Raw genomic sequence first — 24,119 nt, forward strand, 5'->3', positions numbered from 1 at the left:
TACTGATCTGGTTCCCATCCTCCTGCCACATTAGTTTAAAACCTCCCCAACAGTGTTAGCAAAAGCACCCCCTAGGACATTGGTTCCAGTCTTGCCCAGGTGTAGACCATCCGATTTGTAATGGTCCCACCACCCCCAGAACCGGTTCCAATGTCCCAAAAATCTGAACCCCTCCCTCCTGCACCATCTCTCAAGCCACGTATTCATTCTGACTATTCTTGAATTTCTACTCTGACTGTCTCGTGGCACTGGTAGCAATCCTGAGATTACTACCTTTGAGGTCCTACTTTTTAAATTATCTCCTAACTCCCTAAATTCTGATTGTAGGACCTCATCCCATTTTTTACCTATATCATTGGTGCCTATATGCACCACGACAACTGGCTGTTCACCCTCCCCCTTCAGTATGTCCTGCAGCTGATCTGAGACATCCCTGACCCGTGCACCCGGGAGGCAACATACCATTCGGGAGTCTAGATTCCGACCACAGGAACGCCTGTCTACTCCCCTTACAATTGAATCTCCTATGACTATAGCCCTGCCAGTCTATTTCCCGCCCTTCTGTGCAGTAGAGCCAGATACGGTGCCATGAGCCTGGCTACTACTGCCTTCCCCTGGTGAGTCACCTCCCCCAACAATATCCAAACGGAATACCTGTTTTGGAGGGAGATGACCGCAGGGGACACCTGCACTGCCTTCTTGCTCTTTCTCTGCCTTTTGGTCACCCATTCCCTGTCTCCCTCACCAATCCTAATCTGCGGTGTGACCAACTCACTGAACGTGCTATCCACGACCTCCTCAGCATCGCGGATGCTCCAAAGTGAGTTCATCCGCAGCTCCAGAGCCGTCATGCAGTCTAACAGGAGCTGCAGCTGGACACACTTCTCGCACACGAAGGAGTCAGGGGCATCGGCCGCGTCCCTGAACTCCCACATTGAGCACGAGGCGCATAACATGGGCTGGGATCTCCTGCCATTTTTACACTTTACCTTAACTGATTATAAATATAATATCAAATAATGAATAAGTGAAAGGAATAAAGATTTTACTTACCAATCACAATACTTAGCAAGAGTTGAATTTCTCCCAGCTACTGCTAATTGGAGCACTTTCCTTACCAGCCAATCAGGTCACTGCTTTGCTGTGATGTCACTCTTCAAGGTAAGTTTTTAAAGTTAGACCCCTGGCCACTGCTCCCGCCAAAAATCTGAATGCTGCTTCTCCGGCAGCTGTGTCCCCGCCGCTCTCCTCGCGCTCTTCCACTGTGTCCCTGCCGCTCTCCTCGCGCTCGTTCACTGTGTCCCCGCCGCTCTCCCTGCTCTCACAGTGACCCCGCCGCTCTCCTCACGCTCTTCCACTGTGTCCCCGCCGCTCTCCTCGTGCTCGTCCACTGTGTCCCCGCCGCTCTCCTCGCTCTCACTGTGTCCCCGCCGCTCTCCTCGTGCTCGTTCACTGTGTCCCCGCCGCTCTCCTCGCGCTCGTTCACTGTGTCCCCCGCGCTCTCCTCGCTCTCACTGTGTCCCCGCCGCTCTCCTCGCTCTCACTGTGTCCCCGCCGCTCTCCTCGCGCCCTTCCACTGTGTCCCCGCCGCTCTCCTCGCTCTCACTGTGTCCCCGCCGCTCTCCTCGCGCTCTTCCACTGTGTCCCCGCCGCTCTCCTCGCTCTCACTGTGTCCCCGCCGCTCTCCTCGCTCTCACTGTGTCCCCGCCGCTCTCCTCGCGCTCTTCCACTGTGTCCCTGCAGCTCTCCTCGCGCTCGTTCACTGTGTCCCCGCCGCTCTCGCGCTCTTCCACTGTGTCCCCGCCGCTCTCCTCGCTCTCACTGTGCCCCCGCCGCTCTCCTCGCGCTCTTCCACTGTGTCCCCGCCGCTCTCCTCGCTCTCACTGTGCCCCCGCCGCTCTCCTCGCGCTCTTCCACTGTGTCCCCGCCGCTCTCCTCGCTCTCACTGTGCCCCCGCCGCTCTCCTCGCGCTCTTCCACTGTGTCCCCGCCGCTCTCCTCGCGCTCTTCCACTGTGTCCCCGCCGTTCTCCTCGCTCTCACTGTGTTCCCGCCGCTCTCCTCGCGCGCTCTTCCACTGTGTCCCGCCGCTCTCCTCGCTCTCACTGTGTCCCCGCGCTCTCCTCGCGCTCTTTCACTGTGTCCCCGCCGCTCTCCTCGCTCTCACTGTGTCCCCGCCGCTCTCCTCGCTCTCACTGTGTCCCCACCGCTCTCCTCGCGCTCGTTCACTGTGTCCCCGCCGCTCTCCTCGCGCTCTTCCACTGTGTCCCTGCTGCTCTCCTCACTCTCACTGTGTCCCCACCGCTCTCCTCGCGCTCTTCCACTGTGTCCCCGCCGCTCTCCTCGCTCTCACTGTGCCCCCGCCGCTCTCCTCGCTCTCTTTCACTGTGTCCCCGCCGCTCTCCTCGCTCTCACTGTGTCCCGCCGCTCTCCTTGCTCTCACTGTGCCCCCGCCGCTCTCCTCGCTCTCACTGTGTCCCCGCCGCTCTCCTCGCTCTCACTGTGTCCCCGCCGCTCTCCTCGCGCTCTTCCACTGTGTCCCTGCTGCTCTCCTCACTCTCACTGTGTCCCCACCGCTCTCCTCGCGCTCTTCCACTGTGTCCCCGCCGCTCTCCTCGCTCTCACTGTGCCCCCGCCGCTCTCCTCGCTCTCTTTCACTGTGTCCCCGCCGCTCTCCTCGCTCTCACTGTGTCCCCGCCGCTCTCCTCGCTCTCACTGTGCCCCCGCCGCTCTCCTCGCTCTCACTGTGTCCCCGCCGCTCTCCTCGCTCTCACTGTGCCCCCGCCGCTCTCCTCGCTCTCACTGTGTCCCCGCCGCTCTCCTCGCTCTCACTGTGTCCCCGCCGCTCTCCTCACTCTCACTGTGTCCCCACGCTCTCCTCGCGCTCTTCCACTGTGTCCCCGCCGCTCTCCTCGCTCTCACTGTGTTCCCGCCGCTCTCCTCGCTCTCACTGTGTCCCCGCCGCTCTCCTCGCTCTCACTGTGCCCCCGCCGCTCTCCTCGCGCTCTTCCACTGTGTCCCCGCCGCTCTCCTCGCTCTCACTGTGTCCCCGCCGCTCTCCTCGCGCTCTTCCACTGTGTCCCCGCCGCTCTCCTCACTCTCACTGTGCCCCCGCCGCTCTCCTTGCGCTCTTTCACTGTGTCTCTGCTGCTCTCCTCGCGCTCTTTCACTGTGTCCCTGCCGCTCTCCTCGCGCTCTTTTATCCTGTGTCCCTGCCGCTCTCCTCGCGCTCTCTCACTGTGTCCCCGCCGCTCTCCTTGCGCTCTTTCACTGTGTCTCTGCCACTCTCCTCGCGCTCTTTCACTGTGTCCCTGCCGCTCTCCTCGCGCTCTTTTATCCTGTGTCCCCGCCGCTCTCCTCGCGCTCTTTTATCCTGTGTCCCTGCCGCTCTCCTCGCGCTCTCTCACTGTGTCCCCGCCGCTCTCCTCGCGCTCTTTCACTGTGTCTCTGCCACTCTCCTCGCGCTCTTTCACTGTGTCCCTGTCGCTCTCCTCGCGCTCTTTTATCCTGTGTCCCCGCCGCTCTCCTCGCGCTCTTTCACTGTGTCCCTGCCGCTCTCCTCGCATTCTTTCACTGTGTCCCTGCCGCTCTCCTCGCATTCTTTCACTGTGTCCCCGCCGCTCTCCTCGCGTTCTTTCAGTGTGTCCCCGCCGCTCTCCTCACGCTCTTTTATCTTGCGTCCCCGCCGCTCTCCTCGCGCTCTTTCACTGTGTCCCCGCCGCTCTCCTCGCTCTCACCAAACGGTACCCTACTGTAAACAGTCTACGTAAAGGCCAAGGCAACCGTGAGGAGGATTTTATAGAATGTATCCGTGATAGTTTTCTAGAACAGTATGTAATGGAACCTATGAGGGAACAAGTGGTCCTAGATCTTGTCCTGTGTAATGAGACAGGATTGATAGTTAGGGATCCTCTCGGAAGGAGCGATCACAATATGGTGGAATTTAAAATACAGATGGACGGTGAGAAAGTAAAATCAAATACTAGTGTTTTGTGTTTAAACAAAGGAGATTACAATGGGATGAGAGAAGAACTAGCTAAGGTAGACTGGGAGCAAAGATTTATGGTGGAACAGTTGAGGAACAGTGGAGAACCTTCCAAGCGATTTTTCACAGTGCTCAGCAAAGGTTTATACCAACAAAAAAGGAAGGACGGTAGAAAGAGGAAAATCGACCGTGGATATCTAAGGAAATAGGGAGAGTATCAAATTGAAGGGAAAAGCATATAAAGTGGCAAAGATTGGTGGGAGACTAGAGGACTGGGAAATCTTTAGGGGGCAACAGAAAGCTGCTAAAAAAGCTATAAAGAAGAGCAAGATAGAGTATGAGAGTAAACTTGCTCAGAATATAAAAACAGACAATAAAAGTTTTTTAAAATATATAAAACAAAAAAAGAGTGGCTAAGGTAAATATTGGTCCTTTAGAGGATGAGAAGGGAGTTTTAATAATGGGAGATGAGGAAATGGCTGAGGAACTGAACAGGTTTTTTAGGTCAGTCTTCACAGTGGAAGACAGAAATAACATGCCAGCGACTGATAGAAATGAGGCTATGACAGGTGAGGACCTTGAGAGGATTGTTATCACTAAGGAGGTAGTGATGGGCAAGCTAATGGGGCTAAAGGTAGACAAGTCTTCTGGCCTTGATGGAATGCATCCCAGAGTGCTAAAAGAGATGGCTAGGGAAATTGCAGATGCACTAATGATGATTTACCAAAATTCACTAGACTCTGGGGTGGTCCCGGTGGATTGGAAATTAGCAAACGTGACACCACTGTTTAAAAAAGGAGGTAGGCAGAGAGCAGGAAATTATAGGCCGGTGAGCTTAACTTCGGTAGTAGGGAAGATGCTGGAATCTATCATCAAGGAAGAAATAGCGAGGCATCAGGATAGAAATTGTCCCATTGGGCAGACGCAGCATGGGTTCATAAAGGGCAGGTCGTGCCTAACTAATTTAGTGGAATTTTTTGAGGACATTACCAGTGCAGTAGATAACGGGGAGCCAATGGATGTGGTATATCTGGATTTCCAGAAAGCCTTTGACAAGGTGCCACACAAAAGGTTGCTGCATAAGATAAAGATGCATGGCATTAAGGGTAAAGTAGTAGCATGGATAGAGGATTGGTTAATTAATAGAAAACAAAGAGTGGGGATTAATGGGTGTTTCTCTGGTGGCAATCAGTAGCTAGTGGTGTCCCTCAGGGATCCGTGTTGGGCCCACAATTGTTCACAATTTACATAGATGATTTGGAGTTGGGGACCAAGGGCAATGTGTCCAAGTTTGCAGATGGCACTAATATGAGTGGTAAAGTGAAAAGTGCAGAGGATACTGGAAGTCTGCAGAGGGATTTGGATAGGTTAAGTGAATGGGATAGGGTCTGGCAGATGGAATACAATGTTGACAAATGTGAGGTTATCCATTTTGGTAGGAATAACAGCAAACAGGATTATTATTTAAACAATAAAATATTAAAGCATGCTGCTGTGCAGAGACACCTGGGTGTGCTAGTGCATGAGTCACAGAAAGTTGGTATACAGGTGCAACAGGTGATTAAGAAGGCAAATGGAATTTTGTCCTTCTCTGCTAGAGGGATGGAGTTTAAGACTAGGGAGGTTATGTTGCAATTGTATACGGTGTTAGTGAGGCCACACCTGGAGTATTGTGTTCAGTTTTGGTCTCCTTACTTGAGAAAGGACATACTGGCACTGGAGGGTGTGCAGAGGAGATTCACTAGGTTAATTCCAGAGCTGAAGGGGTTGGATTATGAGGAGAGGTTGAGTAGACTGGGACTGTATTCATTGGAATTTAGAAGGATGAGGGTGGATCTTATAGAAACATTTAAAATTATGAAGGGAATAGATAAGATAGATGCGGGCAGGTTGTTTCCACTGGCGGGTGAAAGCAGAACTAGGGGACATAGCCTCAAAATAGGGGGAAGTAGGTTTAGGACTGAGTTTAGGAGGAACTTCTTCACCTAAAGGGTTGTGAATCTATGGAACTCCTTGCCCAGTGAAGCAGTTGAGGCTCCTTCATTAGATGTTTTTAAGGTAAAGATAGATAGTTTTTTGAAGAATAAAGGGACTACCACGAAGAAAGCACAACAGCGCCTACAACTCCCTCAGGAAACTAAGGAAATTCGGCATGTCTACACTAACTTTGGGGCATAGCCTCAAAATAAGGGGAAGTAAATTTAGGACTAAGTTTAGGAGGAACGTCTTCATCCAAAGGGTTGTGAACCTATGGAATTCCTTGCCAAGTGAAGCAGTTGAGGCTCCTTCATTAAATGTTTTTAAGATAAAGATAGATAGTTTTCTGACGAATAAAGGGATTAAGGGTTATGGTGTTTGGGCTGGAAAGTGGAGCTGAGTCCACAAAAGATCAGCCATGATCTCATTAAATGGCGGAGCAGGCTCAAGGGGCCAGATGGCCTACTCCTGCTCCTAGTTCTTATGTTCTTATGTAAACAATGCGCTACCATAAACATAACGTGCAGGTTAGGTGGATTGGTCATGCTAAATTACCCTTCGTGTCCAAAAAGGTTAAGAGGGGTTATTGGGTTACGGAGATAGGGCGGAAGTGACTCGATGGGCCGAAAGGCCTCCTTCTGCACTGTTTGTTCTATGATAGATTTCTGATTAACAATAACGTAAAGGGTTATGGGGATAGTGGGTGTAAAAGGCATTGAAGTATCCGATCAGGTGTGACCATATTAAATGGTGGTGCAGGCTCGATGGGCAGGATGGCCTACTCCTGTTTATTCAATCCTGCCTCATCAATCATTAATTCTCCACTTCATCACTTAATTCTAATTTAGCTGCCATGAAGTCGGGAGAACAAAATTCTAATTTTCCATCTTCGAGGGAGTGAATGTTGGCCTGCTGCCAGGTCTTACCCCCCCCCCCCCCCCCCCGCCCACCACAATTCCCGGAGCTGACAGGAATGGAAAATTCCACCCACTGACTTTTCCTCCAAACACAAAGACACTAACAAGCCACTGTAAGTTGTGAACAAATTTGACTCTTTGATCACTGCAAGGGGAAAGGGGATTGGACAACTGTACCACTTGCTTCGTATGGATAGTGTTATCGTGTGTCCTGTACTAGTGGCTGTCTAGTTATCTGCAAAAAGCACTGAAAAGGGCGGGAAGCTGGCAGATCCATATTAAAGCAGCTTCAGCCCCAGGGAAAGACAGCAAAGGCATATAAAATGTCTACTGGTCTGCTGTAAAGTAACTAGGTAGCTAAAGGATTCACAACTGCAGAACAGGAGTAAGGAATCATCTCTCCTTCCTCTAAACCTAATTCTGCCTATTAAACATACCTGTTAAAGCATCCTCTGGCATTCTAACAGTGGAGGCCCTCACAGCTGCAGACAGAATTCTACAATTTCAGTCTCTTCACTTCTGATGATGCAACCTCTCGACTGCAAAAATATGCTCAAAATATGGGCTAAAACTGATCTGATTTTGCATAATTTTACCTTCATTATTTTGCCATTTTTGTGTGCCTATGTATTAGTAACTTTATCTCCTCTTAAGTAATTTCCAAAGCAATAGGGTGAAATAAACAAATCTTTTTTTTAAAGTGAAAAGGGTTTTGCTGCTGCATTCTTTTATTACAGACACCTGGCCAGCTCTCAACAGTGACTAAGAGAATGAACCAAAACCATAACTTTTTGAAGTTTATTAAAACAAAGTGGAAAGATCGATTCATTCCAGGAGTGATAGTATAAGAAACAGGGCTTGGTTATTTTATAAACAAACTTTATTAAAACAAAATAAATCAATATTTAAACTTCAACCCATAAGATCACATGTAGTTTCTTAACTTTAACACACTAATTCCCATTAAACAACGTTTTAAATAAACGTGCAGTTGTCTGGCTTTGCCAGCCGAATTTTCCATGTTATCGTATGACAGATTGTTGATGGTTGTTGCAGCATTCGTCATCAGTTGTCTCATTTATCAATGGTTTTTGATCCTACTTCTTTTGCTGTTTTTTGAGGATAGCCACAAATAATTGGTGATGGCTGGTGCATTTGGACAGTGTCAAATGCCAGTCATTCATTACATGTTGAAAATTGGCTGGCTATTCTGCACTTGCATCAGCTTTTCAATCTCCAGAGTCTGTATTCCAGCACTGACGATGCTCTCTCTGAAATGGTGAGACAAATGCAGTTCTTTATCTGTCTTTCCTGACCAAATCCTAGTGTCATCACTTCCTGTATTATTCTGGTCGGAATTTGACAGTTGGAGCTCCACAGTTCCTGCAGTTTCTTTCATTGCAACCTGCCCATCTTGTGAGTAGCTCTCTCTCTTGTGGTTGTTGTTTCTCCTCTTCGATCTCATTCAGATGATTGCTGGTATACTGGAGTTCCTATGCAATCTGATGCTGGATCTCCTCTTTCTTCTGAATCTGCCTTTGCAGACTAGCTTTCTCTTCTGTGTAATCATCGCTGATTTCTCCTTCTGGATGAAGTTCCCGTGCCAGCGTTTCTTAGCATCCCTTCTCCATTCAATAAGAAGTCTTACAACACCAGGTTAAAGTCCAACAGGTTTGTTTGCAATCACTAGCTTTCGCAGATCAGGACCTGATGAAGGAGCTGTGCTCCGAAAGCTAGTGATTCCAAATAAACCTGTTGGACTTTAACCTGGTGTTGTAAGACCTCTTACTGTGCCCACCCCAGTCCAATACCGGCATCTCCAGGTCATTTCTCCATTCACTCTGTCAAGGAGTTCAATTATTCGTTTACATAAATTAGCCATCTCCGTTTGTATGTGTGCTGTTGTGAGCAGATTGAGCTTGCATGGATGTTGTTTAATGGGAATATCATTTCCAACAGCTACATCCGGTGGCACGGTGGCACAATGGTTAGCATGGCAGCCTCACACCACCAGGGACCCGGGTTCGATTCCAACCTCAGGTGACTGTCTGTGTGGAGTTTGTATAATCTCCCTGTGAGTGTGTGGGTTCCCTCCCACAGTGCAAAGATGTGGAGGTTAGGTGGTTTGGCCATGCTAAATTGCCCGTTAGGATGTGATTGCAGGAATAGAACAGGAGATTGGGCCTAGGTAGGCTAGTCTTTCGAAAGATCGGTGTAGACTCGATGGGCCGAACGGCCTCCTTCAGCACTGTAGAAATTCTATGATACAATGATCCTTCGTAATTACTTTTATATGTCCCAACGTATCCCCCCACACCCCTCCTCCCCCCACCCCCCTCCCGTCCCCCACCCCACCCACATCCTGCTTGGTGGCTGCTTTCTCCACTTCCCAGATCGTTGCTCCTTGAGTCTCCAGTTGTCGCTCACCTTGTCCATTGTTTCCCCCATTGACGGCACAAAGTCCTCCTTTACTGTCTCACTAGGCTTTTGGAGTTCTGTCGCGAATAAATCCATCATCTTCCCCGCCGACGACTGGGACGGCGTTGGCGACTCTGCTGGGTCCGCCATGTTCCAGTTCGTGTTGCCACGCAGATCCCCAGCTCAGAGGTTGGGTTCTCTCTCTCTTTCTCTCTCCTTTTACTCCCCTTGTGATTTGACTTTTGGTTTGCTGGCATCCCAAATCAGGTGAGTATTGTTGGGGGGGGGGGGGGGGGGGGGGGGGGGGGGAGTCTGCAGGTTTGGTGCCCGTTGCTCATGTTAAAAAGGTCCAAAAATAAGTTTCCAGGCGAGCGCCACCTTTCGTGCGACTGCTCAGCTCATGGCCGCCACCGGAGGAGCAGGTAGCTCAATAATTCATCCCAATTTCTGAATGTTTCCTCATTGTCCAATTTAATTTCAAGAATGTCAAATTCAGAATTGTCTTGATTTATCTTTTGTGCCTGAGTTACAACGACTAACACTTTTTTCCGTCTTTCCTTCTCTATCAAAATAACGTTTTAGCATATTAACCTGACACACACTGTGAGTCCTCCTTCAGTGAGCCGTTCTTAGCAAATCATTCACTTCACTCAGTGTCCTTTCAATACAATAAGGCCCACTAAATCTTGCTGTTAATGGTTCCCCGAATGCAGGAATGGATATTAAAGGTGCTGGTTTGATTACTGTCTGAGGTTTCCCTACGACCTGACATGTATGAGATGTACAGCAAAATTCAACTGCATCCTCATGTAGTCCAGACCAATCAAAATGTCTTTGTATTATTGCTTGAGTCTTGCTTACCGCTAAATGAACCTCTACTGGAACCTCCTGCGCTAACTGCAAAACCTCCTTTCCATAACCCACCAGTAACACCATTTGATAATAATAATCTTCATTAGTGTCACAAGTCGGCTTACATTAACACTGCAATGAAGTTACTGTGAAAAGCCACTAGTCTCCACACACCGGCGCCTGTTCGGGTACACTGAGGGAGAATTCAGAATGTCCAATTCACCTAACAAGCACGTCTTTCGGGAATTGTGGGAGGAAATCGGAGCACCCGGAGGATACCCATGAACTTCTGCCCATTTCTCATCTGCTTGAATATGTAAAGGTCGCCATTATCTTATTAATACATTATTTCTAATATAATAGCATTCCAGTATATACTCAGATTCACTCAGAAGGGGCTGGTTTAGCACAGTGGGCTAAACAGATGGCTTGTAATGCAGAACGAGACCAGCAGTCTGGTCCAGACCAATGGTTCAATTCCCATACCGGTCTCCCTGAACAGGCGCCGGAATGTGGCAACTAGGGGCTTTTCACAGTAACTTCATTGAAGCCTACTTATGACAATAAGTGATTATTATTATTATTCCATTCCGCATGGCAACATGGTGGCGCAGTGGCTGTGCTAAATTGTCCCTTAGTTGGAAGAAAATATAATTGGGAATTCTAAATTTATAAAAAATCTAGAGTAAATCTAAAAATACATTTAAAAAAAGATTCCATTCCATATATACTTACTGATATAACTTCTTTTTCTTTGAACCCCTTTGTTGTAATTCAACCAACTTGGTTGAACTAAAGACATCTACTTCATCCACCATCTGCTCTGGTGCTGTACTACCCATCTGATCAAACATGGTTCCTGACAATTCCTCCACTCTTTGTCTTGACTAATCATCTGATCAAACATGGTTCCTGACAATTCCTCCACCACCTACTCTTTGTCTTGACTAATCATCTGATCAAACATGGTTTCTGGCAATTGAATCTCAGCCTCCCAACGGCATTCCACAAGTTCTCTTCCTCCAGTCTCATTCTGTGGCCTTGTGATCTGGTTACAACACAATCAGGCAACACTCCCGAACATACTTCTTGCAACATCTCTGTTGTTTGATTTTTCACTGGTTTTTCAACCACAGTAAGCTGCACTCCCAGCTATATCATTACCCAGAATAAATTGTACTTCTTGTAAAGGTATTTCTTCTATTATTCCTACTACAATTTCACCACTTTTCAACAGATTCTCTAACCGTACCTTACATAGAGACACACTACTGCTCTGACCATTAATCCCACATATTACCACCTTTTCTGACAATGTGCCTTCCAAACCACATATCTCCTTATAGAATCATAGAATTTACAGTGCAGAAGGAAGCCATTCGGCCCATTGAGTCTGCACCGGCTCTTGGAAAGAGCACCCTACCCAAGCCCACATCACCCTATCTCCATAATCCAGTAACCAATTCAACCAACACTAAAGGCAATTTTGGACACTAAGGACTAAAGTGCCATGGCCAATCCACCTACCCTGTACATCTTTGGACTGTGGGAGGAAACCGGAGCACCTGGAGGAAACCCACGCACACACGGGGAGAACGTGCAGACTCAGCACAGACAGTGACCCAGCCAGGAATCGAACCTGGGACCCTGGAGCTGTGAAGCAATTGTGCTAACCACTATGCTACCGTGCTGTCATTATCTCTAACCGTTAAAGATTGACTTGCTCCTGTATCCCGTAAAATCTTAATCTCCTTACCTACTCCACCTTGTGCATCTGAGTAAAACTTTACACTTACCAATAAAATCCTTTAAAAGTTTTGATATCTGCTTATCCACCAATTCTGAACAGTTTGTAAACCTCTTCCACTGGGACAGTGGTTTTCCTTTCCACTTCAATAAACCTCACTGGCTTATCCATTGTTGCCGAATCTGTCTTACCAGCACTTTTTGTGAGCCACCCGCATTGTGGCTCACAAATCTAGCTTTATTACAATGAAAACCCTTGTGTTTTTGTGTCTCTTTACCACCATCATTGGATTCCTTTTTACTCTGAGACACACTCTCCTTAACATCGCCAACTACACCTCTTCTGCATGGACCTACTGTGAACTTCTCAAGTTCCCTGTTTCTATCCTTCGCAGATTTAAATTGATGATGGACACTAAACTTTGCCCTATGAACAAATTCAAAATCGCCAGCCTGCCGGGCCGTTTTAACTCTCTGCTCTTCCACAGAGTTCTCACTGCTGCTGGAAGCGAACCTTTAAATTCCTCCAAAATAATTATTCCTTGAAGCACCGCATACGTTTTTGGCGCTCTTGTCCACCTTCAAAACTAACTTGTTTAATTCTTTCGAATTCGAGATAAGTCTGACCTGGATCTTTTCTTAGATTTCAAAACTGCTGTCTGTTGGCTCCTGGCACTATTTCATAGCCACTTTATATGGCTTTCTTCACCACATCATAAACCCCAGATAGCTCCTCTGATAGTGAGGCAAACACATCACTAGCTTTATCTACCAACTTTGTTTGAATCAACATCACCCACATGGTCTTTGGTCAATTCAATTGTTCAGCTACTTTTTCAAAGGATATAAAGTATGCTTTGACATCTTTTTCATTGAATCTTGGCAAGGCAATGCATATATTTAAACATCTCCCTACTAAACTTTTGACCATGAGGTATTTCTTCTTTCCCTAATACTTCCTCAGCTCCTGCCTTTGCCTTCGATGGTTTACGGTGTTGCCCTCCTTGCAGTGCCAGTTTCTGAAGTTCAAATGCTCTCTCTCTCTCTTTCCTTCGCTTCTGCCGTGGCCTGTCTCTCTCTCTCTTCCTTTGCTAATTTTTCCCTTTCGTTTTCAATCGTATTCCTCTCCATTTCCCTTCGAAAAACCTTCAGCAGGATTTTCCATTTCAGAGACTATGGGCGGAATTCTCTATTCCAGTGGCTAAGTGCCGGTGCAAACGGAGAATCTGTGGGTGGTTCACGAAAGGAAAATCCGCATGAACCCCTCACCAATTCCGGTACCAGTGAGGGGCTAGCACTGGCACCGCATGAACCATCCACAGATCGCACGGTGTTGAAGAAATTATAAGTCAGCACTTCGAGATTTTTCCGAAGTTCGTGGGGGGGTTAGAGAGACCACAGTCATTCCAGTCATACTTACAAAAGTAAGGCATGCAATTGATATGATACCGTAAGCCTTATCCCGGACAAAAGGCATTCTTTAGATTAACAAAAGACAGAAAAGCGAGCAGGCCGGAGTTAGAGTTTAATAACAGGCCTAGAGTTCCTCGCCAAAGAAAAATAAGAATTGTTTGCTGTCAGCAAAATAATGTGCAGCTGTATGCTTGTTTACATTGTATGACCTTCTGACTGTTTCATACAGAACCTCTTGACTAAAAATAAGGCTAAATATCTATCATGCTTTGCCAAGTGCCTATTTCCATGAAATATAGTCAAGCAGCTGGTTAAAATGAATACAGGGTATTAAGGCAACTAATCCGCCAATGAAAGTTCCTTCTACAATTCCCTCCTTGTTGTTAGTACATTACAGTGTCCTCAGCAGCAAAGGGTGTGCTATAATATCAGGGGAATGGACATATGATAGGCACCTGATTGTTAAGTGGCTGGGACCACGGAGGCAATGCCGACATATTTGCTCCCATGCCCTGACAACATCCCGAGCAACATTTAAATAGTAACCATACGACAATCAGGATTACAACGATGATTATAATCCAAATCACAATCCTCTGTCCTAACGTTCCCAACCACCCAAGCCAAAGTCCCATCCCCCATCCTCATGCAAACGTGCTACCTCTCGACGAATGTGATCCACCAGGTTATCAATTTTCTCTGAGTTATCAGGGATGTATGTGCAGCAGTCACTGCCAATCAGGGCACAAGTACCTCCCTTTTCAGCTAACAAGAAATCAAGGGCCATCCTATTCTGTAGGGCAACCGCTCTTATAGCAACCATCTCAGCTTCTATCTGGTTCACAGCCTCCGCATTGTCATTAGCTACCTGCTCAAGGATGTTTCGTAATTTGCATAGATCGTATGCATTAGCAGCTATTCCTAATGGTGGTATCATGATTCCCAGTGTTTGTGCCCATGTCATAACACTTTGTGTCTTCCTGTGATGGGGATGGTCCTGCAGTTCCTGTACGTGATGTACATAAGGGACGACATATCCCAAATAGCAGGAGCCCTCCCAATTCTCTGTTAACCACGGGTACGCTTTACGTCCACAGATAAAATATGTGCCGTTATATGCAGTCAGGTTTCCTTTACTATCAGTCATCATTAGTCTAATCGATCCCCTTCCCAGGAGCCTCCACTGGTTCGATTTTGAACTGTTGACCAGTCAAGGATGAATAGTCCTTTAAATGTAAGGCGGAGCATAGGGGGTTGCCAATTCAAGGTCTGATAGCACTGAATCGTGCCGGCTGGGAAGGCCCCATATGTTTTATGTTTCCTAAAGCATATACTTCCTTTTGGGAGACTCCAGTATAATTGGGAAGGTCAAACAGGGCAGCTGGCGTGTTACATTAAATCTAGGCCACCACCGTCCTTTAAACTTGTTCATATTGTATCCAGCTGATCTCCAATCTAACATATCCTGTGTATCTTCACCATGCCCTGTATTATTCCGTCTTAGGGCCCACTCGGCTATCTCGTTACTGGTGAATGGGATGGGTCGCACAGGGATGTCCTCCCCCGAGTATCTGGGAATTTGTGTACAAACCCAACAACTGGATTTATTTACCCTCCCTGCGTATGAGTGAGACATGTATATCAAGGTGTTAGTGTTCAGTTTACCCTCTACATGATGTTGGATTAATATGATTATATATAAAAACATCAACGCCGTCATTCTCTTCAGGTCAGTGTTTCGTTAGTACTCTCAAAGGTCTGTACGATGTAGTTTACATGAGTTGCGTGGATCCCATCTGGCTTTTCTTTGACTTTAATGGCTGTTCAGGTTGTTAGCAGCAGTTGGTAGGGTCCACTCCACCTAGGAGAAAAATAATCTTTGTTTAGTGCTTTCACATACACTTGATCTCCAAGTTTAAAGGGGTGTGTATTTCCCTCTTTTGGATGCATCTGAGCCTGTCGCACCTTTGCATGTATTTTTTTTCTCAGCGGTTTCACACATGGCCTGGGCATATTTTAGTGATGCCTCATCTGCCCATATTAAGGCTACTGCCGCTGGGGTCATTGGGGGTTTTGTTCCAGTTGTCATGGGGCGTCCCATTAATATCTCCTATGGGGTTAAGCCTGTATTGCGATTTTTCTGATTTCTCAGGGCATACATTACTATGGGTATGGCATCTGGCTTTAGCAGCCCATTATGTTGACACACTTTTGTAACTGCACTTTTAATTATTCCATTCGCCCATTCCACCATTCCTGAGGATTGTGGCTGAGATGGGACATGCAATTTCCAATCAAATCCCATGGCTTCTCTGAGGGCTTTGGTCATTTTGCTCGTGAAATTAGTTCCCCTATCACTGTTAATTCCCATCGGTGTTCCAACCCTTTGCCCACATGAGCCTGCCCATGGGCAAGGCGACATAGTGGCAAAAACACACTCCTGGGGCATACTGCGCAGGTATCGGGGTGGACCCAGATCGGATGGCTGTTGTCATAATATACATCCAGGTATATGATGGAGTGCAGACAGGCAGTGATTGACACACAGGATGACCAGTGAGCACAGAGAACACAGCAGCCAATCACCTGACAGGACACAACCACTATAAAGCCAGAGGGCACCAGTTTTCCCGCTCTCTGGGGATCCAGCCTCTGAGACAGTCAGAGCTCATGAGCAGTAACTAGTACAAACACCATGTGGTAGTAAGATAGTCTGGTCAGGTTAGCCTCACGTCTCCAGTCAAATCAGCACAGTGTCAACCCACAGTTAAGCATGCATGTATGTTGTTCAATAAAATCGTGTTGCATTTCTTCAAGTGTTGGAAGCCTGTCTCTCTCTACACTGCATCAAACGCAGTCCACGTAGACCCAGCTTACCCAACACATCATGATACCAGTGAGTAATGCTGAAGTTTGACGGAGATAATCTGCCTTTGGCCAGCGATCAGCCATCCGGTAACATGAACAGCGTCTGCCATCCTCCGCAGCTCCGCATCGCCGGCAACCTTGGTGCAAACTGGAAGATTTTCAAGCAGAAGTTCCAGCTGTATCTTGAAGCCACCGACCTCGAGGCCGCATCAGATGTCAGGAAGATCGCACTATTCCTTTCTACAGCCGGGGACCACGCTATCCACATCTTCAACTCCCTCACCTTTGCTGAAGGTGAGGACAAGACAAAGTTTAAAACAGTCCTGCTGAAGTTCGACAGCCACTGCGACATTGAGGTCAATGAGAGCTTTGAACGGTACATTGTCCAGCAGAGGCTTCAGGGTAAGGATGAACCTTTTCAGTTCTATTTAACCCATCTCCGCATCCTCGTGCAGACATGCAACTATGATTCGACAACTGATTCCATGATCCACGATCAGATCGTTTTCGGGGTCCACTCCGATTCCCTTCGCCAGCAGCTCCTAAAAGTTAAGCAGCTCACCCTTACCATCGCTATCAAAACCTGCGTCCTCCATGAGCACGCTAACAACCGCTACTCCCACATCAGGGCGGCAGAAACGGCAAGGCAAAATCCCCACGAGGCAGAACGGGTGCAGGCCATCAAACAAATGCAGGGCCTGAGTCCAGATGAGAGTGGCCATTTCGCGCGCTTTTCCCGGGCTCCAGCGCATGCGCGCCATGACCGAGGGGATGGCGAGACCGTTGACCAGCCCGCGAAAGTGCGCACGTCGTTCGACCGCACTGCGCATGCGCGGTGGCGCACGGAACGTCCTGACGTCGGCGTCATGGCGTGTTCCAATTGTGGCTCTGCCCATTTAAAGCGGCAATGTCCGGAAAAACCTCAACGCTTTCTCCAGTGTGGCAAGCTTGGCCACTACGCATCCCTTTGCAGATCTGCTCCACTGCCCAGCACACAGCCATCCCAGCCACAGCGCAGGAGCGTCCGGTCAGTATAGCAACCCGTGACAGACTCCGACCCCGACAGTCTACAAGATTCCGACGCTGAGGTCCTCAAATCCCATTCCGGGTGGGCATCATCACCAAGCATGCGCTGCCTTTCTAAACGATGTTGAAACAACTTCCAATTCTGAGCATTGATCCAGACGACGAGTGGTGTGCCACCCTTATGGTTAACAAGGCTCGCATATGTTTCAAGCTGGACACCGACGCTTCAGCAAACCTAATTTCAAAGTCTGACCTCAACACCATCGCGTCAAACCAAGCATTCTTCCACCGGCCTGCCAGCTCCTCAACTACAATGGCAATGCCATTGCTGCCAGTGTCTCATGCCAGCTTGCGGTGTCCAATAGGTCATTAAAAGCAACGCTGCGATTTGAAATCGGAGGAACCAACAGAGCTTCCCTGCTCGGTGCTCGGGCCTGCAAACTCCTGAACCTAGTGCAGCGGGTTCACACCATGTCGTCCGCACAGGCAACAGCCTCGCCAGATAATAACTTCCAGGCTCAACTCGATGACATCATAGTGCAATACCATAGCGTGTTCGAAGGTATGGGCACACTCCCATACCGGTACAAAATCCTATTGAAGCCAAATGCCACCCCTGTGGTTCATGCACCTCGTCGGGTGCTGGCACCCCTCAAGGACCGCCTCAAGCAGCAGCTGCAAGACCTCCAGGACCAGGGCGTCATTTCAAAGGTTATGGAACCCACGGACTGGGTTAGCTCCATGGTTTGCATCAAGAAGCCGTCAGGGGAACTTCGAAATCTGTATCGACCCCAAAGATTTGAACCGCAACATCATGAGGGAACAATACCCAATACCTAAACGAGAAGAGCTAACCAGCGAGGTGGCTCATGCCAAATTCTTCAAGAAGCTGGACGCCTCCAAGGGGTTTTGGCGAATACAGCTGGACGCGTCCAGTCGAAAGCTGTGCACATTCAATACCGCGTTCGGTCGCTACTGTTACAACCGAATGCCCTTTGGCATCATCTCCGCCTCAGAGGTGTTCCACCGCATAATGGAACAAATGATGGAGGGCATCGAAGGGGTGCGAGTGTACATCGACGATGCTATTATCTGGTCCACAACTCCTCAAGATCACATCGATCACCTCAAGCGGGTGTTCCACAGGATCCCCGAGCATGGCCTCCAACTCAACAGAGCCAAATGCTCGTTCGGTCAATCAGAAATCAAATTCCTTGGCGACCACATTTCGCAGCACGGCATGCAGCCAGATGCCGACAAGGTTTCGGCGATCAACGCCGTGAAGACCCCAGAGGACAAGAAGGCAGTCCTCCGCTTTCTAGGGATGGTCAACTTCCTTGGGGATTTCATCCCCAACTTGGCGTCACACACCACAGCCCTCCGCCATCTCATAAAAAAAAGACGGACTTCCAGTGGACATACGCTCATGAGCAAGAGTGGCGTGAGCACAGGGCGAAATTCACTAAGGTGCTGGCATTTTTAGACCCCACCAAGGAAACAAAAATATCCACCGATGCGAGCCAGGCTGGCATTGGGGCAGTGCTCCTCCAACGGGATGTCTCCTCCTCCTGTGCCCCAGTTGCATATGCCTCTAGAGCCATGACGCCCACTGAGCAACGATACGCTCAGATTGAGAAAGAATGCCTGGGCCTTCTTACAGGGATCGACAAGTTCCATGATTATGTGTATGGCCTCCCCAAATTCACAGTCGCGATGGACCACAGGCCATTGGTTTGCATCATCCAAAAAGGCCTCAATGACATGACGCCACGGCTACAACGTATCCTCCTCAAACTCTGCCGCTACGATTTTGACCTGGTGTACACCCCGGGCAAAGAGCTCATTGTTGCCGATGCACTCTCCAGATCTATCACCACGCCGTGTGAGCAGACTGACTTTGTCTGTCAAATAGACGCGCAGGTGCAGTTCTGTGCCTCCAACTTTACGGCCACTGATGAGAGGGTCATGCAAATTCATGAGGAGACAGTCAGGGATCCTCTGCTCCAGCGGGTCATACAGCACCTCACGGATGGTTGGCAAAAGGGGCAGTGTCCCCAGTTTTATAATGTCAAGGACAATCTAGCGTTGGTAGACGGCATCCTTATGAAGCTTGACAGAATTGTGATACCGCAGTGCATGCGAGATTTGGTCCTCGGCCAAATCCATGAGGGTCACCTGAGGGTCGCAAAATGTCGCTGTCGAGCCCGAGAGGCAGTATACTGGCCAGCCATCAGCCAAGATGTCGCCAACATGGTCCTCAATTGCCCGACGTGTCAAAGATTCGATCTGGCTCAGCCTAAAGAGACTCTACAGCCGCATGAAATGGTGACCTCCCCATGGTCCAAAGTTGGTGTTGACCTGTTTCATGCCAAGGGGCGTGACTATATCCTCCTAGTAGACTACTTTTCCAACTACCCCGAAGTGGTCAAACTGGCTGACCTCACGTCAGTGACGGTAATCAAGGCATGCAAGGAAACTTTTGCTCGGCATGGGATCCCACTCACAGTGATGAGTGACAACGGCCCCTGCTTCTTCAGCCAGGAGTGGGCAGATTTTACCCGGCTGTACATCCAGCCCCTATTACCCCTAGTCGAATGGGAAGGCCGAAAAAGGGGTCCACATCATTAAAAGACTATTGTGCAAAGCTGCTGACTCGGGTTCTGATTTCAACCTGGCGCTGTTGGCCGACAGAGCGACCTCTCTGTCCACTGGGCTGTCCCCAGCGCAGCTCCTCATGAACCGCACACTGCGAACAACGGTGCCGGCTATCCACATTCTGGACCTTGACAACTTCCCAGTCATACAGAGGATGCAACAGTCTCGGGCCCATGCAAGTCGGCGTACGATGACCATGCCACAGAACTCCCCGAGCTGGTCCCTGCTGACCGAGTTTGTGTTCAGCTGCCTGACGGTGGCTGGTCCATCACAGCTGTGGTGGTCAAGCAAGTGGCCCCAAGATCGTTCCTCGTTCGCATGCCTGATGGCTCCTTTCTCCGGCGTAACAGGCGGGCACTGCGTAGACTTCCACGCCCGCCACCCGACCGTGATGTCCCGCCTCGCACACTGCCTCCACAGGACGCGGCCTTCCACGAAGCCACTGATCTGCCACTTATTCTACCGACCTCTACGACCACCGCATTGGAGGCGGTTCCACCCATTCAAGTGCAGGCGGCCCCTGACCCGCTCTTGAGGCGGTCAACCAGAATTCGTCGCCCGCCACAGAGACTGAATTTATAGCCTGAATGTTGCATTACCTTGTTATCTCATCGTTTATACATCTGTACATATTGTTTTTTCTCATGTGTTATCTGCCCTCTATCTGCACTAGACACCTTACCATGTATATAAGTTAGCATATTCTGTATATAGTCAAGTTCCTGCACACATATTCATTATTTATTGACCTGAACGCATATTTTTTTTTTAAACGGGGGGGGGGGAAGATATCATAATATACATCCAGGTATATGATGGAGTGCAGACAGGCAGTGATTGACACACAGGATGACCAATGAACACACAGAACACAGCAGCCAATCACCAGACAGGACACGACCACTATAAAGCCAGAGGGCACCAGTTTCCATGCTCTCTGGGATCCAGCCTCTGAGACAGTCGGAGCAGCAACTAGAACAAACACCATGTGGTAGTAAGATAGTCTGGTCAGGCTCGTCTCAGGTCTCCAGTCAAGTCAGCATAGTGTCAACCCACAGTTAAGCATGTATTATAGTTAGTTGTTCAATAAAATTGTGTTGCATTTCTTCAAGTGTTGGAAGCCTGTCTCTCTCTGCACTGTATCAAACGCAAACCACATCGACCCAGCTTACCCAACACACAGATGTCTTGGCAGCAACTGGCTTTTAGCTCCTGTGGGGAGGTTTTCTCCTGTGCCTGCTTTAACTCTGGTTCTGTTATGGTGGATGGAAGTTCTACTGCAGCAGCTTGTAGTTGTGGCTGCTGTTTGAGAGCCACTTCTTTTGCTATTTCATCAGCAAATCTATTACCACTGGAGACTTCATCGTCAGCAGCAGTATGCGCTCTGCACTTTAAAACGGATATCTTGCTGGGCAGCTGAACAGCTTCTAATAAATTTAAAACCAATTTAGAATGTTTAATAGGTTGGCCGGAGGAAGTTATGAACCCCCTGTTTTTCCATAATTGGCTAAAATCGTGTACTACCCCAAAAGCGTATTGAGAATCAGTATAAATATTGACTGCCTTACTTTTAGCTAGAATACATGCCCTAGTAAGCGCGAATAACTCAGCCGCTTGGGCAGACGTTCCCGAAGGCAGAGCAAAAGCTTCCACTATCTCGAATGGAGTTACTATTGCATAGCTGGCCAGGAGGGTCGTATCATTTGGTTGGTTCGCTGACACATCAGTGAAAAAGATGCTGTCTGGATTTTCCAGTGGGTGACTTTATAAATTAGGTCGAGGGGTTGTGGTGGCTTTAACCAATTGTACACAGTCATGATGAAACAGATGTTCTTCTTCCGAGGGCGCGGGTAAGAGTGTAGCAGGGTTGATAGCTAGTGTTCGCTTGTAGGTAAAGTTAGTCTTAGAGAGAAGGATTACCTCGTACCCAGTGTGTCGAGCCGCAGTAAAATGCGGCGTTGCGGATGAATTAAGCAGCAGCAAAACAGAGTGAGGAACCAACACTGTGCAAGTGTGGTCGAGTACAAGGGGCACTGATTTTTCTACTATGGCGGCCGTGGCTGCTATTGCTCTTAAGCAACTTGGCATACCCTTTACCACAGCACATAGGGCGACCGAGTAATAGGCAAGGGGTCGTTTCCCTCCTCCTTGCTCCTGCATCAGGACCCCTGTTGCAAATCCCCCTGCTTCATTCACAAAAAGAGTAAAGGGCTTGGTGAAATTAGGAAGTCCCAAAGCAGGGGCGCTAATCATGGCTTGTTTCAAGTTACGGAAAGCTTGCTCCCTCTCGGGGGTCCAGGTAACAACTGAAGGGGCATCCATTAGGATAGCCTTGCACAGTACGGCGTCCATCTCTCTATTGTCGGGGATCCACAGCCTGCAATAGCCACTATGCCGAGGAAGGTGAGGATTTCCTTTTTCGTACGCGGAGTTGAAACCCTTACTACAGCCTGCACGCTTTCAGACCCAAGCCTCCGCTGTCCTTGCTGAAGCTGAAATCCCAAATACTGAACAGTCTCCTGACAGAATTGCAGCTTGTCCATGAGGCCCTGTGGTCTCTTTCTGCCAGATGTGACAATAACAAAAGGGTACCCTGTTGGCAAGTTAGACCCCCCTCTGAGGCCAATAATAAATCGTCCGCATATTGTAACAGCGTTGAGCCAGACGACAACTGGCACTCATTCAAGTCTCTTTTAACCGCCGCAGCCTATCTGCCGGGCTTTCTGTGTAGCCCTGCGGGAGGTGCGTCCAAGTGTACTGTTGATTCCGATATGTAAAGGCAAATAGATATTGACTGTCTGGGTGCAATGGTATGGAGAAAAAGGCTGAGCATAAATCTATGACAGAGAAGGTGTCTGCTGTAGGTGGTATAGAGGACAAAATGACATTTGTGTCCGGCACCAATGGAGCAATAGGGATAACAATTTTATTGATGGCTCTGAAATCTTGCACAAATCGTCACTCGTTGGGTCTTCCTACTTTTGGAATGGGGAGTATAGGGGTTTTACAGGGGCTTTGTGTCCTCTTCAGCACCCCTTGCTGTAATAGTGCATTGATCACTCCCTCTGTCCCTTTCTCTGCTTCTGGTGCCAACCGGTATTATTTCAAAAAGGGCAGGGCAACGTTCTTCTGTAACTGCACCCTATGTGCTGGGTCAGAATAAACCTTTCCAACATGATTTTTATGCTGGGCCCTTAAATGTGCCGGTACCTGGTCCAGGACTGAAGGGAGTAAATGATGGCTGTCTCGGGGCGGTTATCTTTCAAATGTAGCGGGCCATTGTTCATCTTTCCAGGTCACTCTGCCCTCCTGTTTGCCATAAAACACTTACCAGGCAATTTCGTCCTCTACTTCAACATCAATCTGATGTATCACCTTTTGTTTTTCTGGCCTATTTCATCAGTTCCCCAATTTGCTTTGCCTTAGTGGGATGTCTTACGGCCAATGTTAAATGAGGTTCTGAAGTTAAACCCATCCTAAAGAGGTCCCTCTGACTATTGGTGAACTGTACTAACATTCCTAATCCCACAACACCAAAAAATAAAAATGGGGTGACATGCAATGTTGTCTGCTTTCCGAGGTAACATTTTGCTTGTAGATTGTATGCGGGCTCATCCTCACGAGCATACCAAGCCGTGCAGTGGGTCACGATATTCTCTCGTCTAGACTCTATCAGGTGTTTTAATAGTTGTGCCCATGGGTCATTAACCTTTTGTCAGACTTCCTGCAGTTTTTAATTTTTTTTTTTTAACAGTGGTACTGTAAGGGTTAACGTTCAGCTGCCAGCATACAATACAGACACAGAGACTTCCAGTGGCGGCCATGGAGGAGTAGGTACAACATTCGATAGCTCCCGCCTGAAATGGGCTTTCGGACCTATTTTCCCAGGTTTTTGTGGACTTTATGAAATAGTTCGGTGGAGTTAGCAACAGTAAGGAGGATTCCCCCCCCCCCCCCCCCCCCCCGCCCGATGTATAGGTAGCTAGACCAGAGGTGGCTGGGTGAAACGAATTAGTCCCGACAGAGGGAAGCAAGGGGAGCTGGCAGTGCGGCAAAGCATGGCAGACGGCAAGGACGAGGGAGCGGCGCTCACTGGCCGAAGGAGCAACAGATGGAGTTTTTCAAAAGTTGCTTTGCCGAGCTAAAAAGAGATACACTTGACCCGATGAAAGCATCGATCGACCAAATGGTCGCGACTCAGGGAGCCCAGGGGAAAGCGATCCAGGAGATTGAATTAAAACTCTCCAACCAAGAGGACGAGATA

At 48.5% G+C, this 24,119-nt stretch overlaps 1 protein-coding gene across 1 annotated transcript in view; it reads left to right on the forward strand.

Moving 5' to 3' along the window:
- The window catches only part of zgc:163022 (putative ferric-chelate reductase 1), a 157,054-nt gene that overhangs the window by 9,119 nt on the left and 123,816 nt on the right, over positions 1–24,119 (forward strand). The gene's annotated exons all lie outside the window — the stretch shown is intronic.

The sequence above is a fragment of the Scyliorhinus canicula genome, chromosome 4 (assembly GCF_902713615.1).
Source record: "Scyliorhinus canicula chromosome 4, sScyCan1.1, whole genome shotgun sequence".
In the NCBI taxonomy this organism is placed as follows: Eukaryota; Metazoa; Chordata; class Chondrichthyes; order Carcharhiniformes; family Scyliorhinidae; genus Scyliorhinus; species Scyliorhinus canicula.